Source organism: Macadamia integrifolia, unplaced genomic scaffold (genome assembly GCF_013358625.1).
Source record: "Macadamia integrifolia cultivar HAES 741 unplaced genomic scaffold, SCU_Mint_v3 scaffold99, whole genome shotgun sequence".
NCBI lineage: Eukaryota > Viridiplantae > Streptophyta > Magnoliopsida > Proteales > Proteaceae > Macadamia > Macadamia integrifolia.
The window spans coordinates 152,150-169,527 of record NW_024870611.1 but is presented as its reverse complement, the minus strand read 5'-3'; the positions used below and the strand labels follow the sequence as shown (position 1 = coordinate 169,527).

Sequence of the window (17,378 nt, the reverse complement as noted above, 5' to 3'; positions counted from 1 at the left end):
CTTGTAAGAGTGACTCTCTGGTCAAGTAGGGAAGCTCATATTATGATGCATCCCTCGGGCTAAGTAGAGAAACCTACTTGTGAGTCTCTCTCTAGCTTTATCCCCTTTCTTTTACTTTATTTTTATTTCAGCTTTTATTTTTTCCTTTATTATTATTTTTTTTAATTGCGTGGGTTGTTTATTTTCAGTTATTTATTTATTTAATTTTAATTGCGTGGCTTGCGTCTTTAAATTCTTAGATGACGAATGGTTAGGACGTTATTTTTAGGACGGTAATTAGAATTAGATCACAACCATTAATCGGTTCACTTTCGCATTATTAAAAGAAATAAAAAAATAAAGTGGCTGCTCTCCCTGTGTTTGACCCGTAGCTACACTGATCCGTACGCTTGCGGTTACATTTTAAATCTCAAACAAGTTTTTGGCGCCGTTGCCGGGAGACAGTTCCATGTTATTTTTCACTTTCTTTTGGTAAATCGGAGTGCTTTGTTTTATTTTATTTTATTTTATTTTTTTATTGAATTCCTGAGAAGAACAACTTGCAATAATAGTTGTATCAGTGGAGGTCGCCATACCTCACAGTATGATAAAGACAGGTTTTGCCCTGTAGCAGTACCTCAGGAATTGACCTGAGCAACCCCGGATCCCTGCCGGTAAGCTCCCAAAAAAACAAAAAAAAAATCAAAAAAATTAAAAAAAATTTCAAAAAAAAAAAAAATTTTGCTATCCATTCTTTTGTGCTTGCCTTACTTTAGTTGTGGGTAGTTTTCTGTTGCATGAGTGTTAAGTGGGTACGTAATACTAAGAATCGGTTAGAAAGAAGAGATCCAACAAGTAGTGACCCTATACGTTTGCTCTCTTTAAAACCCTTCAATATGGGAGACCAACAGCAAAACCCTTCACCTAAATCTCTGAAAGATAGGTTCTACCCTGCTAGAACAGCCCAACCTTCCTGCATAGTTCTACCACAAGCCCAGGGCAATAATTTTGAACTCAAATCTCAATACATCACTATGTTGCCCCACTTCCATGGGTTGACCTCTGAGGATGCATACCTATTTCTAAGGGAATTTGAAGAGGTATGTGTTCTAATTAAGATCCAACAGCATTCTGATGATGCTGTTAAGCTTAGGTTTATCACTTTTGCATTGAAAGACCAAGCTAAGAAGTGGTTGTATGGGTTACCCACAAATTCCATAACCTCATGGGAACAGTTCACAGTTGTCTTCCTTAAGAAGTTTTTCCCAACTCACAAGACCAATAAGCTTAGAAGTGATATCCTTCAGTTTAGGCAAAAGCCTAGTGAGTCATTTTCCAAACTTATGGAGAGATTCAAGGATCTACTCCAAGAATGCCCTCACCATGGCCTAGACCTATGGCATTTATGTCAAATAATTTATGAGGGTATTGATTACCCAATTAAACAAATGATAGAATCTATGTGCCCTGAGGGATTCACATCCTTTACAGATGAAGGAAAGGCATGGGAATTCTTACTTGACTTAGCTGACAAAACCCGTGAGTGGGAATCAACCCAAGAGAGTGAAAGAAGCATAGGAGGAAAAGGATATTTTGTGGATGGGATAGTAGCCAAGGAAGCCCATTTGGATAGCCTAATCAAGAGGATTGGGGCTGTTATTCCTAGAGAGCCATCATCAGTCAATTTGGTTAAGATTTGTGCTTGGTGCCAGTCCCCTGGACATGTCATAGAAGAATGCCCCAACACCTCTGGGGGCACTTCTAATGATAGTGTTAATGCCTTATACCAGAATAATCCATATAGTAACACCTACAATCCAGGATGGAGAAATCACCCAAATTTCTCTTGGAATCAGGGCAACCAAGCAGGACCTTCCAATTTCTATAATCAAGGTCAACCTGGACCCCAAAGGCCTCCCTTTACACAACAATCTTTTTCCCAAAATACTTTTCCTAGGTCAAATGTAGGACCTCAGGCGAGTTTTCCTAGGGCCCCTCTCCTATCATCTTATCAGCAACCCCCTGGGTTTACTAACACTGGAGAGGCAAGTAGAATTAGTGACTTGGAAAAAAATATGGCCCTCCTCATGACAAGCCATCAAAATCTTACGAGAGAACTTATTCAAGTTGTCTCAATTATGCGTGAGAGGGAGAAGGGAACTTTACCCAGTCAACCAGAGCCTAACCCTAGGCATCATCAACCTGTTAGTTCACAAGGACCAACTAATGCACCACTGAATATAGTACAAGGTCAGACTCAACAAGGGCCCTCTAACCAATGTAATGTTGTTTATGCCCTTAGGAGTGGTAGAGAGTACCTACAGAGCGTTCCTAAATCTTCCCCATCTATTACTCCTGTTAACTCTTCTTCAGTTGAGGACACAAATGTGCCTCTTGTTCCAGGTTCGTCTGATGAACCTAAAGATTTTTCTGAAACTAAAGATGATTTGGTTGAGGAAACCAAAAATGATTCTTCTGAACAGGGGCAAATCCGTAACAGTCCTTATGTTCATCCTATCCCATTTCCTAATCGCTTGGTAAACAAAAAGAAGACTGCTTCCATGGACAAAATTTTAGAAGTCTTCAAAAAGGTAGAAGTAAACATCCCTCTTTTGGATGCCATATCCCAGATCCCCGCCTATGCAAAGGTACTGAAAGATTTGTGTACTCACAAACGTATCACTAGTGTGCCCAAAAAGGCGTTCTTGGCAGGTAACATTAGTTCCATAATTACTCAGCCTATAGCAGCCAAGTATAAGGATCCAGGGAGCCCTACCATATCTTGTGTCATAGGCAACACCTATATTGAGCATGCCTTACTTGACCTTGGCGCAAGTGTGAATCTTTTACCTTACCATGTGTACAAGCAACTAGGATTGGGAGAATTGAAAGCCACTGGAACTACTCTTCAGTTGGCAGATAGGTCTGTTAAGATTCCTAAAGGGATGGTTGAGGATGTCTTACTAAAGGTGGGGGAATTTATTTTCCCTGTTGATTTCATTGTGTTAGATACTAAGCCCTTCTCAACCAAGGATGAGATCCCAATAATTCTAGGAAGACCATTCTTGGCTACCAGTAATGCATTAATCAATTGCCGAAATGGTTTCCTAAGATTATCTTTTGGTAACCAAACTGTTGAGTTTAACATGTTTAGGATTGGCAAGCAACCACATATGGAAGAAGAGATCAATATGCTTGAGGATTTTTTGGATTTTTCTGATGATTTAGTTACCAACTTTGATATTGATTTTGATTCAGAATTCCAAGAGTGTATGGATGAGTTGGATGATGATAGTGAAAATTTCTTTTCTGAAGTCTTGAGTCTTCACACACTTGTGGAGCCCTTAGGACCCCTTTCCAATTCCATTCCCAAACCTTCCATAGTTGAGCCCCCTAAGCTAGATCTTAAGGAGTTGCCATCTAATTTGAGATATGCTTTCCTAGGGCCTGACCAGACTCTTCCTGTAATAATTTCTTCAAATTTGACTTCTAGCGAGGAAGAGGAGTTACTTAAAGTGTTAAAAGATAATAAGGAAGCCCTAGGTTGGACCATGGCTGATATCAAGGGTATAAGCCCTTCCATTGTGCAACATCATATACATCTTATGGAGGATTTCAAACCATCCACGGAACCCCAAAGAAGAGCTAACCCAGTGATGATGGAAGCTATTAAGAAAGAGATCCTAAAGTGCTTGGATCATGGAATAATTTATCCTATTTCTGACAGCCAATGGGTAAGCCCAGTTCATGTAGTGCCTAAGAAGTCTGGGGTGACTGTAGTTCCTAATGCCAATAATGAACTAATTCCAACCCGTGTCCAATCAGGATGGCGTGTGTGCATTGATTACAGGAAGTTAAATGCGGCAACCTGGAAGGACCACTTCCCATTGCCATTCATTGACCAGATGTTAGAGAGGTTAGCTGGACATGAATACTATTGCTTTCTTGATGGATATTCCGGCTATAACCAAATCCCAATTGCTTTAGAGGACCAACATAAGACCACTTTTACATGCCCATATGGAACATTTGCTTGCAGGCGTATGCCCTTTGGGCTTTGCAATGCCCCTGCTACGTTCCAACGATGCATGATGAGCATTTTTTCTGACATGGTCGAAAAATTCTTAGAAGTATTTATGGATGACTTTTCAATTCATGGGAATTCCTATTCTGAATGTCTTCATCATCTTTCCCTAGTTTTGAAAGGTGCATATCTAAAAATTTGGTTTTGAATTGGGAGAAATGCCATTTTATGGTTAAATCTGATATTGTTTTAGGCCATGTAATATCCAAAGAGGGAATTAAGGTAGATAGAGCCAAAGTGGATTTAATTGATAATTTACCACCTCCTCAATCTGTCAAGGATGTTTGGTCCTTTTTAGGGCATGCAGGCTTCTACAGAAGGTTTATTAAGAACTTTAGTCAGTTAGCCCGACCTCTCACCTCATTACTTGTCAAAGATCAGACTTTTGAGTTTTCCAAAGAGTGCCTAGAATCCTTCAAGCAACTTAAGAAGGAGTTGACCAATGCACCCATTGTTCAACCACCTGTTTGGACTGAACCTTTTGAATTGATGTGTGATGCTTCAGATTTTGCCATAGGAGCAGTTTTAGGTCAAAGGATTAATAAGTTACCCACTGTCATTTACTATGCTAGTAGGACCTTAAATGATGCACAACTCAATTATACAACCACTGCAAAAGAATTTTTAGCTGTTGTGTTTGCATTAGAAAAGTTTCGGTCTTATTTAGTTGGCTCACATGTGGTGGTGTATACTGATCATTCTGCCCTCAGATACCTAGTTCAGAAGAAGGATGCCAAAGCCCGTCTCATTCGGTGGGTTTTACTTTTGCAAGAGTTTGATTTAGAAATTAGGGATAAGAAAGGAGTTGAAAACCTAGTTGCAGACCATTTATCCCGGCTTCCCAATTCCTTGACTGTTGATTCTCCAGTCAACGAGAACTTTCCAGATGAACAATTATTTGCAATGTCCAGTGAACCATGGTTTGCTGACATTGTCAACTTCTTAGTTTCAGGTGTGACTCCGGATCACTGGTCCACTCAAGATAAGTATAGGTTTCATTCCCAAGTTAAACACTTTTTCTGGGATGATCCTTATTTGTTTAAGATATGTCCGGATCAGATTATCCGACGATGTGTTCCTGATCATGAGCAACATTCCATTCTCTCTTTTTGTCATGATCATGCATGTGGTGGACACTTTGGACCTAAGAAGACTGCCGCAAAGGTTCTCCAATGCGGATTTTATTGGCCCACTCTTTTTAGAGATGCTTTTGATTTTTGCAAGGCTTGCCCTGCCTGCCAGTCTTTTGGCCGTATCAATAAGAGGAATATGATGCTACTCAACCCTATTTTGGTAGTTGAGATCTTTGATGTTTGGGGCATCGATTTTATGGGACCATTCCCTAATTCCTTTGGGAATTTGTACATACTTTTGGCCGTTGATTATGTTTCTAAATGGATAGAGGCCATACCTTGTAAATCTAATGATCACAAAGTGGTGGTCCAGTTTCTCAAAGAGAACATTTTTTCCCGCTTTGGTGCACCACGTGCAATAATTAGTGATAGGGGTACTCATTTTTGTAATCGGCCTTTTGAGACCCTAATGAAAAAGTATGGGATCACTCATAAGTTATCTACCCCTTATCACCCCCAAACTAGTGGCCAAGTGGAGGTGTCTAATAGGCAGATCAAACAAATCTTGGAGAAAACTGTTAATCCCAACCGTAAGGATTGGTCCCTTAGGCTCATTGATGCCTTGTGGGCCCATCGGACTGCATTCAAGACCGACCTTGGTCAGTCTCCCTACCGTTTGGTATATGGGAAAGCTTGTCACTTACTAGTTGAGTTAGAGCATAAGGCCTTTTGGGCCATTAAGAAGCTTAACTTTGATTTGTCTGATGCGGGAATTCATCGTAGGCTCCAACTATCTGAGTTGGAGGAACTTAGGAATGATGCCTATGAAAGTTCTAGAATTTACAAGGAAAAGACCAAAGCTTTCCATGATAAACACATTCTGCGTAAATCTTTTGCAATTGGTGATAAGGTCTTATTGTACAACTCTCGATTGCATCTTTTTCCTGGTAAGCTTAGATCCCGATGGGATGGCCCATTTATTGTTCATAATGTATATCCCCATGGGGCTGTGGAGATTTTGAATCCAGGAACAGGGGTAATTTCGAAGGTTAATGGTCAGCGTTTGAAACCGTTCCTCGAGTTTCCCACTACTAGTAGTGAAGAGGTCATGGATCTCCATGAACCTCTTTACACTGATGACTAATTTTTAATCAGGTATGACCCCCTTGCATTGTCTTCACTTTTAAATATTTTCATACATTGAGGACATTGCATGAGTTAAGTGTGGGGGAGGAAAACCAGTTTCCATTTTTTATTTTTTTTTCACTTTGTTTTGTTTGTTTTTCTTTTTATTTTTTGAGCTTGCTAAGGATGAAGTCCTACTTTGGCTTTTGGCTAATGATCATACCATTCGGTTGCTTGATGTATGAAAATAAAATTTTTGATTAAGGTACCCATTTTGAACGTATAAAAACCCTGTTGAGAAGAAAGAAACAAGCATGTGTCTTGAGATGGGACTTTCTTTTGAAAAATAAGAGACCCCTGTTTTATGGTGATGGACCATATGTAAGTCTGTCGGTTCCTCGTACTTTTGATTTGGAGTTGAGACCTTCTTTTTAATTTGGCATGGGTTGACAAATGCACAATTTTAAATGCAATGTGAAATGTGGTATAAAGAAGAATAAGAGTTGATTCCCTTGGAACTAGACAGGGTATTGCGCCTCAGGAAACGTGGTGTCTTGATCGAAATTCCTTGGGAGGAAACTTCTGAAGGAACTCTAGCATCACTGTCTTTGTGGGCATATGCAAAAAGCGAAGCTACATAGGTGTCTAGTGTTTGCTCCACTATGTCATTCAGGCCAAAAGTAGTGGAGTAGAATAGAAAAAAAAAAAAAAAAAAAAAAAAGGAGAAAAAAATGTGCAAATGTCATTAATGCTTGGTAACATGTTTGGTAAAAAAATACTCCAACACCTTAGTCATTGGTTCCCTATTTCTTCACAAGTGGTTTTGCCTTAAGATAAGGATGTTTTGGAAGAGACGAGGTGAGTTCCAAAATAAGAAATATGCTAGTGCCTGGAATTGATAAAGGGTAATAAAAGTTTAAGTGTGGGGGTCCCTTATAAGAGAAATTATCTTTGCTCCGGATCGGTATGACCCTTACCTTTAGCCAAGGTTGAGATTTGTTTATTCTGAATTTTGGGTGTATATTCACTGTAAACACCCACGAGACACAACTCGTCCATTAGGGATGACCTAGGGGTTTAAAGGCTTGTTGCACATGCTAAGTGCAACCGTGATTCCTACGAAGTGAGTTAGTTTTTTTGTCTTTATTCTTTTTCTTTTTGTTTTGCTCGAGGACTAGCAAAGTCTAAGTGTGGGGGAATTCTAATGAGCACATTTATGTGTGAAATCTAGGGTAGTAAAACATGCATTTTACATATTTAGAATGGAGCTACCTTGGGTTTTACTCTCTTTTTGCAGGTTTTATATTTTCAAGGCCTTAAGGACTATCGGACGCTATATCTTCAATTTTACATATAAAGAGGTCCTATTTCTTTTCATGGTTGCGAAGAGGACAAAATTCTGAGCAAGATGGACGTGTTCAATTAAAAGTACACATTCGTTTGGTCACCCGTACAAATGATTATTCTTTTTCGGGTCAGAAAAAGAATAATGGATCAGAACTGAACCGAGATGCAGAACCAGCCCGTTTGCAATTGTCCCAGAGGTACAAGGAATACTCCAAATGCCAACAAGGATCGATGGACCACATCTTTAAGTGATTAAAGATTTGTTTTTGGTAACAACAACTACCTAGTGTAGTTGGTGAGCTATGGTGTGCAAAATTCCCTTGCTCACCAAGAGGTCTCAAGTTCGAATCTCATGGTTGTTTTTTTTTAGAGAATTTTGTTGAAGATTTCCTGCTTTTCACTCACTTAAAGCACTAAGGGCATGGAGGGAATTTCCACATCAAACTAGAAGGAAAGGAAAATCGTGGAAGCAAGAAGAGAAGAAGAAAAAAAAAGAAGAAAAAAAAAGGGAGAAATAAAGATTGTCCAAATCTTCTCTCTCCTCCACATCATCACCAAAATATTGTCCAAAATCACACAAAGAAAGAAGAAAATCGTCCCTTGGAGGGAGAAAAATAAGAGAAATAAATTAGAAAAAAAGAAAAGAAAATAAGCAAACAAATTATAGGAAATTTCTCAAAATTTATTTCTCTCTTCTCTCTCCTCCACTTTAGCACTTTTGGTCTCAAAAGATCTCACAATCAATTGTGGATTTCTCTCTTTTAGGAAAGAGAGAATTGTTACCCTACCTCCCCATTCCCTATAAATACAACTCATGTAAGAGGAGGGGAGAATTCATTCTTCTTCTAGTTTTTTTTAGTTGCTCTCTCTTTCTCTTGCTCTCTCTTTAGTTTTAGTTCTTCTTTATCTTTTCTTTAATCACTTTTGTAATAGCTTTTTTTTATTTCAATTAATGCAAGCACTCTTTTATTTTTATTCAGCCCTTTTATGTTTATGATTTATGCAATTGAGTTGTAATTTTTTAAGTTATAGTTCTAGGCTTAGATCTAGGTGAGAAGATCATGAGCCATGGAGCAATTTTTTTTTTCAAGATTTGTTTTCTCTAGTACTTGAAATTTCAGATTTGATTTATTTCAAATCTGGTTTTTAGTACTGGTAGTATCTCAAATCGATCAAGTTTTCAATTCAAGGGTTGAAGTTCAAGTAAGTAGGCTCCTTCAGTAGTCTTCTCTCCCCCCTCTCATTCCCTCTTCTAACTACTCTTTCTTTCTTAATTTAGGATTTTTATTTTTCAGTCGTTACATTATTACTATCCCTTTCCCCCAAGGTTCATGGCTAGTGTATGTGTTGGCTTTGCCCCTCCTAGCCATAGAACCATCAATTTATTGCTTTTATTTTAATTGTCTCCCTTTCCCTAAAGCCAAGTAGAGTAACCCTTGTAAGAGTGACTCTCTGGTCAAGTAGGGAAGCTCATATTATGATGCATCCCTCGGGCTAAGTAGAGAAACCTACTTGTGAGTCTCTCTCTAGCTTTCTCCCTTTTCTTTTACTTTATTTTTATTTTAGCATTTTTTTCCTTTATTATTTTTTTTTTAATTACCTAGGTTGTTTATTTTCAGTTATTTATTTATTTAATTTTAATTGCATGGCTTGCGTCTTTAAATTCTTAGATGTAGAATGGTTAGGACGTTATTTTAGATACATATGTTTAGGACGGTAATTAGAATTAGATCACAACCATTAATCGGTTCACTTTCACATTATTAAAAGAAATAGAAAATAAAGTGGTTGCTCTCCCTGTGTTCGACCCATAGCTACACTGATCCGTACGCTTGCGGTTACATTTTAAATCTCAAATAGTAACTAATAGCCCACACACAAATTTTTTTGCTTAGCAGTGCTGCCTATCAGTCTAAAAACCTTCTCCATTCCACCAATCCATTTTGATGGATACAACAGATCTTGGCCCATCTTTGAGAAGCATAGGGGCCTAAGCCGTTAAAACTTCTCCATCATTTTTGTTAAGTCTGTCCAGCTCTCTACATGGGCCTAGGCTTGATCCGACGTTGGATCTTGCACCTGCACTTATACTTGTGCCCCACCAGATGTTTGAAGAGTAGCTGATCCAGTGGGTATTGGAATGGATGCCGGTGGAGTAGGAGGTGCAGGCGGTGCATTACGGGCTTCCATTGTCGCTTGGATTCTATTATCGATCTCGGCCATAAACTAGTTTTACCTTTCTTCAACTCCCCGCATGATGTTATTCATGATGGATGCCACATCTTGGGTTGTAAGTACTGGCGGAGCCGGAGGTGCATTGCGGGGTCTACCCCAATTCTGTGTAGGGGAAGATGGAGGTGACGGGCGTGATTGGGATCGGGATTGAGTGTTCCTACGTGACATAACTCCTGTGGAGGAATTCGATTAGTGCACATACATATACAAGGTTGCATATAATTAGAACACATGCATGCATAGTGGGTCCCACACATATACGATAGGCAAAATTAGAGTCAGGGCATGCATAAGTGGGGTCCACACATTAGGATCCGATCACACACATATCCCAAAGGGGCACACCATTAAAGTAACAAAGTAAAAATTTAGATTTGAAAAAATAAAATAATTTATTTTCCAAATTAGTCCACCGAAAATAGGGAGACTTATCACTGGAAGTGTGGTTTATCCATAAAAAATATCAATGTTATTTCCGATGGGCAAAGCAGAGAGCAAAATGGAAATTTTCACTTCACTGGAAACATGCACTGGAAGCATGCCCAGTGTTTTTGGTGGCACCAAAATGGCTATAAATAGGCTCAAGTTTGGGTTTCATTGTACAAAACCCTATTTTAACTTGTGGAAAAGGTGTGGAAACGGCCAAGGAGGACTTTTCAACCCATTCCCTACCTTCCTCTTGTTATTTCATGATCAATCGGTGCCGCATTTGCACCAAAGGTATGTTCCTCCTCTTTGTAACCTAGTTTTGTGATTTTTTTCTCTGTGAGCTTTACATTCTGCCATTGAACCTGCTTTTTCATTCTAAATCCTTAGGAATCATATTGTGACGATGTCTGGATGCCGTGTACATATTCAACGTGTCGTTGAACAAGAGGAGCAAGACGTCGCCGCTCAGTTCAACCCAATCTTGTTCCGCTTTATGGCTAAGCGAGACCATTGGAAACTCTTTGAGCGTCACAATGTGGACTCGGAAGTCTATATAAGGACCAATGAATTTCATGCATTCCATATTCGTCAACGGTTTGACAATGTCGGGTGGTACCACATCTTAAAACCCAACAAGTACTACTACCCTACATTGGTCAGGTTATTCTACTCTAACTTGCAATGCATGAACTGGGGTACTAAAGAGATGCGGATCACCTCCTATGTGAAGGGGGTGGAGATCTCCTTTGACATGGGGCAGTTGGCCAATATTCTGATGGTCAGCAATGCTGGTGACCTGGTGTACTGCCCGCCTTGGACTCCAACTTATGACTTCTAATGTCCTGATACTTTTAAGGAGATAAACGACATATTGACTAAGGAGTCCAATGGGTGGAATCGCTCAGTCAACTACTTTGCTACTCCAAAGGTCATCTGTTGTGTGATTTAGTTGAATGTTCTTCCCACTTGTGGATACTGAGGTATCCGTATTGCAAGCCTATGTGACCTACTACGCGTACATGGGGGTGCAGATACGTCTTCCTTACCTCCTTATGTGGACTATGGTACTTTGGTCCAAAGAAGTGGATTGCCGAGCGGGAAGCCTGTGCTATGGAAGAATACTTACTGACATCTTCCGCCACTTTGGGGTGGACTTGAAGGGAGAGGCACGCTTGGGTGAAGAGGTTATAGACTTCAACTAGGATTCTTTGAAGGAAGAGGACCATAGATCTACGGGAGGTGACACCTATTCCAGGGAGAGTCAGCAGCCTATGGAGGTAGAGGGTGGTAGTGCCGATAATATTGACGGTGATGCCGGTGATGTTCTTGGAGGTGTTGGTGGTGCAGGAGGAGAAGCTGTTGGGGTTGGTGGGGCTCCACCACTTGACCCCCAGACTATGGGTTCTATGGCTGCTTCTACTTCTCGGGGCACTAGGAGTGCGAGGCCTTACAGTCTCAATGATGTTGTGGCCCACCTAGACACCACCATATCTCTGATGAGGAGTATAGATGGCAACCTCAACAACATAGACAGGACCAATTATTTTATGGAAAATAGAGTGGCCTCCCTAAAGGCACAAATGCAAGCGAAGGTCTTCCATCTTGGTATTCCGATGCCTCCTCCAGGAACGCATGGTCCAAACCAAGCTTAGGGTCAAAGATAGGACCAGCAACAGCAAGAGTAGTGGCATCTTTGCCACTGTAGGTTTTAGGATTTTCATTTTCATGTTTTATTTGAGTTTGATGTTTTAGATTTAGTTGAAATTTTACATTGTGTCATTTGCTTTAGTTGTTTAATTTCTTAGACTTAGGCTAGTTAGGATTTCTTGCTTTCAATACTTTATTTTCTTATGAAAAGTGTAAGCTGTGTATTCAAGTTCTCAACCATAATGAAACGGCTTTAACACCATGTTGGTCTCCTAATTGTGTAATTTCTATTATTGTTGTCTTGAGATTTTTATTTAATCCTAACTTCCCCATGTTATGGTTTGGCTGAGATTGTGAGTTAAGGCAGAGCATCATGCTCTAATACTATAGCTGTCACACTCCAATTCCAGTAGACCCAACTTACCATTAGGAATACTGGCAGTGTGAGTAAGACACGTACCTGTCTTACAAACCTATCAGGATCTCTGATAGCAGTACCTTAACATTTTCACAATCTCACATCACAAACCAACATAAGCAGTGGAATCAGAATATAGTAGCAAAATTGTAAATAAAATGGAGAAATGTCTAATGATAATATAATAGCAATAACTGAGTTATTCTATTACATTCATCCATGACATATAATATAATCTCAAAAAAATATACAATCCACAGTTATACCCAAAAGTATCAAAGTATGATGTACAATCTCACGGTGCGGTGTAAGCACAGTGGTTGCAAGCATAGTCTTGATCTTGTTCTCTCGCTTTTGGCATCCACCAGTCACTCACACCATACTCTGATCCAGAAGATTCTGGGTCACACGCTAATGGCACCACGGTACCTACATCATCATCTAAAAAGGGGTGTATGCGTGGGGTGAGCTTTCCAACTCGCTCAGTGAGGGGTGGGGTCAAGCACATCCAAGCAAGACAATAGCAGTAATAATTTATGATGCATGATTATAGAAATTAATCACATAGTCCATGATGCTCGTGATGTAGTTCATTTATTTATTATCCACCTAGCAATGCAAACTAAGTCTGGTAAATGCTACTATAGCACATTAGACTGTATCCTTCGTCTCGGAACCGCCATCGACTATGGAAGGATATAAACCATAGCCATGAATAGAAGCCTGTTGGTCCCTGTATGCATCCATGGGTCACCCAGCAAATCCCTAATAACCACCTCTTAGAAGTCATGACATCGGTACATCATCGGCCACGCCGAATAGGTTTCCTCCTCTGTAATAATTGCCTCGTACCACTGGTGAAGCATTCCGAAAAGGCACATTGAATATACCACAATGGGTTATCCAACACTTCAACCCCTGTTGGCAAGGGTTCGTAGCATAGGGAGTGATACCTAACCACATATATGCTACATGCCTTCATAGTGATACAGTTAGTATGAATTACATGATACTGGCAAGACCTCAGGCATAAAGTGTAATCCATCTCCAAATACAGTCCTAGTTATATGATACCAGTGAGACCTTGACCACCTGAGACCATTTACCTAATCTAGCATACACATCATAGTTGAGTACGGACTACGCGACACCGGTACCAATCATCAGCCACGAAGCGCATCCAATTCCAAATGCAGTCCTAGGGTACATGATACCAGTAAGACCTTGGCCACAACGTGTAACCCGTGACTATAACTAACTCTAATGCACATAATCAATGCATGAATGCAACATACATACAACAATCATAGCATCGGTACCACCTTGGCCACGTTGGATTCCGTCTCACACACACAACCAAACACACGGTGATCACGATACTGGTACCACCTTGGCCACACCGAATCCCGTCATACATCTCCATACAGTTTATATCATGATTGTAAAATGACAAATGTAACATATCATCATTGTATTTTAGCAATTACAATTAAATATATAATTCTAAGCATGTGAGAAAATTAATAATAATAAACATTTCTAAAATAAACTCAGTCAATCCCTCACCTAGTTTACGATTGGGTGTGTTCGGGTTTGAGTACAACCACTAATCGATCAAAATCAATTTTAGCTTTAGGGCACGTGCATGACACTATCCTAGACACAAAGGGAATTGTACATTAGTATGTGTCGGGAACATCGGGAGGGATCCACACAAGTCACCCCCATAGGGTACAGACACTGTCCCCAATTGACAGTATTGTCATAAAAAACACCATCAAAAGTAGGGCATTTCTACTAGAAATATCAGTCATGTTTCCGATGGAGAAGACAAAGAGCACTTAAGGCTCATTTATCCACCGAAAACAACCCACCAGAAATAGCTATAGTGTTTCCTATGCTATATTTTTGGTGGTAATACAGAAAGGTCCAACTCGAATTAGGGCTTTCCGGCTCAAGCCCGATCGTCGAGATTTGTTTCATGGAGTTTATAGGGGATGTTCCTAGTGTCATTTGAATCCAAAAAAATCCCAATTCCTCCAAGCCATTTGAGAGATACGTCGATCGAATGATCGAAACCCTAGTTGGACTTTTTGGCAAAACATATTGCCAGAGCTCATCGAGCTTGGTTCGAGCTCGGCAACAACATCGGGAGGGTAGAACACGTATTCTATAACCTTAACATCGTTTTTATACTAAGATTACATCCATACCTAGATTTTTCTAGGTCAAAATGAAGAGAGAGAGAGGTAGAAGTGAGTGTACTTACCTCCAGCAGTGATTCCGATAACTTGGCGGAAGCCAGCACCAAGGTAAGCCTCCAACCTTCTTCTTCTTCCTCTTATTCTTCCTTGCTCTCATCTTTCTCTCCTCTCCTTCATTGAGCTCAAGGGAAATGAGGAAATGAATCCTTATTTCCCAACTTATAACATAAGTGGACCTTAGGGTCTGTTTGGGTTGGACCCCTTTTGGACCAATCAGGTTAAAATGAATTTTGGGGCATGAGGACCCAACCATTTAGGTTTGTAAGGTGCTAACACATCTTCCTCCAATATATTTGCTTGATCTATGTGATTTCCTCATTTTAGAAACTGGTGCTTCTAATGAACATTGGGGAGCAGTATTAAAAGCCAGACCCCTAAAAAATCCAATAGACGAACAAGTTTGTGGATATAATTTAGGAAAATTCACATATACACAAATATGTTATATTATATTTGAAAAAGAACTTTTAGCTCTTCTTTTGGATTATAAAAGTTCAAAATTTTTCTTAAACCAGAAAAATAGTTTTTAATACGGACCGCTAATCAGGCAATTCATGATTTTTTGAAATCCAAAAAATGCGAAGAAAATAGTAGAAGAATTAATTGGTATATTGAAATTAGTCAATATAGATTTGAAGTAGAATATATTAATAGTTCAAGAAATTTTCTTACAGATTATCTCAGTAGACAATAGATAAACAACAAAGCAATGATGGATGGATAACCATTAAAGGAAAAGGCAAGGCAAAAGAGTCCTCAGGAAGACCTACTGCAAAGGAATCTTCTCACAAACGAACAACACAAAAGCCTTTTAGGAAAAAATTTTCAGCATCATATACACGACCTGCTAATAAGATTGATTTATCACAAGCTTCACTTACCCCAAGCGAACCATTTCAATAATCTCCTACACCAGGAATATCTCAATGGATTCCACTATCTCAGTTTCAATGGACACAAACTCTATTATCTCAAACCCCATATTCTCAAATTTAGTGGGCACAAAACCCATATGAGACCCCTCTCACTTACCTATAAGTGATTAAGATGTAAAATGATATTCGACTTCGAAATCTCTTACTGAAAGAGCCTACAAAAGTCTCTGAATTCAAAATGACTGAATTTCATAGACATCAAGGACTCCTCAATGATGTCTATTACATGATTAATAAAGTATGAAAATCACACTGTGACAATCAGAAAAAAGCTTTCAGATAAGATTTGCATATTCTTTCCACAACCCTTGCTCAACATTTTGCAAACAAAAAACGTTTGCAAGAATTGATCTTCAAAATCATTACCCAAACGAATTTTGACGATGATATTGAATATGAGAAAATAAACAATATTCTCAAGCTCTCCGAATTTCTTAATGATTTTCATAATAAACCCATTTTTCATAAAATCAGAAGAATTTGTCTTTATGAAAAAGCGAGGCATGTACTACCCAAGGAATGCTTCAAATTTATCAAAATAAAAATTATTGAAGAAAATATTTTTCATTTTAAGCAGATATTACAAAAATATCTAAAAGACTTGTTTTTTTAAGAAAATTATCTTAGAGTTCTTTTTAATCCTTCCACTGACTCATGGGATATTCACACTATCGAATGGGGACTCTGTGGATGAATTGTTTTTCAATCCAACAACACGGAATTTACCCATCATCTACCTATGATGATGTGAACCATGATTTATCATACTTTCAAAAATTAAAAGTTTTGTTTTGGTTTGGTTTTTAATATTTCCTCTTCTTTGGGCTGGCGGGAAAGAGATCATTTTTATCAACCCTACCAAATCTGGATTCTTAAAAATGCCAACTAAGATTCATATATTGGACCCCCCAAGATTGAAGAAGATATAAGTCTTGAAATAATCCAAAACAGTGATCATCAACAAGTCTGAAAAGGTACCTTAATAACATTAAGGAGAAAAGCCTTTGAAGTAGCAGGAGACCAGTTTATACTAAAGTAACCGGGGGTTGAAGATTATTTTGCACAAACATTCATATTGACTACATAGTCAATCCTCAGCAAGAAATTGAAGCAAATCAATTTCTTGACAATACTATGGACTTGGTACCATTGGATGCACCATTGGATTTACTCTTGAATGTCCAATCTACCATTACCTTACAACAAGCAATGGATGAAGACTTACTCAGTTATAGAGGACACTCTGTGGTAGGAAGTTTTGATTCTATAACTGAGCTCAACAATGATAATATGATGGAAGCATAAAATGGACCAACCATATAGAAGCATCATGGCATCTCACATGACTCTTATGATGACCGGAACTATGCACTTATTGCCGGTACTATAGCAAGTTACTGTTTACGGATTTAAGTTACACTGAAATCCACAGACTTCAGAGGTCTTTAAATCCGGAGTCTATAAAAGGAGACCCCCTCCTCAATTGTGATCATCGGTTATTTTAGTATCACTCTAAAGTTCTTCTGTAAAGCTCTCTTGTTGTAAGGTTTTCTTGCAAGAAATTTCCATGTATGCTTGCTTACCACAAATGCTGGACTAGTGTGAGGATTTATTGATGGTTCAATTAATTTGAGTTCTTGTAACTCTTTTAACTGATATAAAATTCCTTACTATCATCTTCAAAATATAAAATTGGTTTTTTTCTAATGATCTTTAGTGGATCATCGAGTTGAATATGGAAAAATCTTGGGCTTTTATCCCATAACTTTAATGGGTTGTCACTAAAGTTATTAGATAATTATTGGTAGAGCCAATGAGTGGGTTATAGAATTTGAATAGTTG

At 38.9% G+C, this 17,378-nt stretch overlaps 1 non-coding gene across 1 annotated transcript; it reads right to left on the bottom strand.

Moving 5' to 3' along the window:
• Positions 1-1,262: 1,262 nt before the first annotated feature.
• On the bottom strand, positions 1,263-1,369 carry LOC122070744. The gene has a single exon (XR_006137952.1). It is a non-coding gene; the product is annotated as a small nucleolar RNA R71 (small nucleolar RNA).
• Between the last annotated feature and the right edge of the window lie 16,009 nt (positions 1,370-17,378).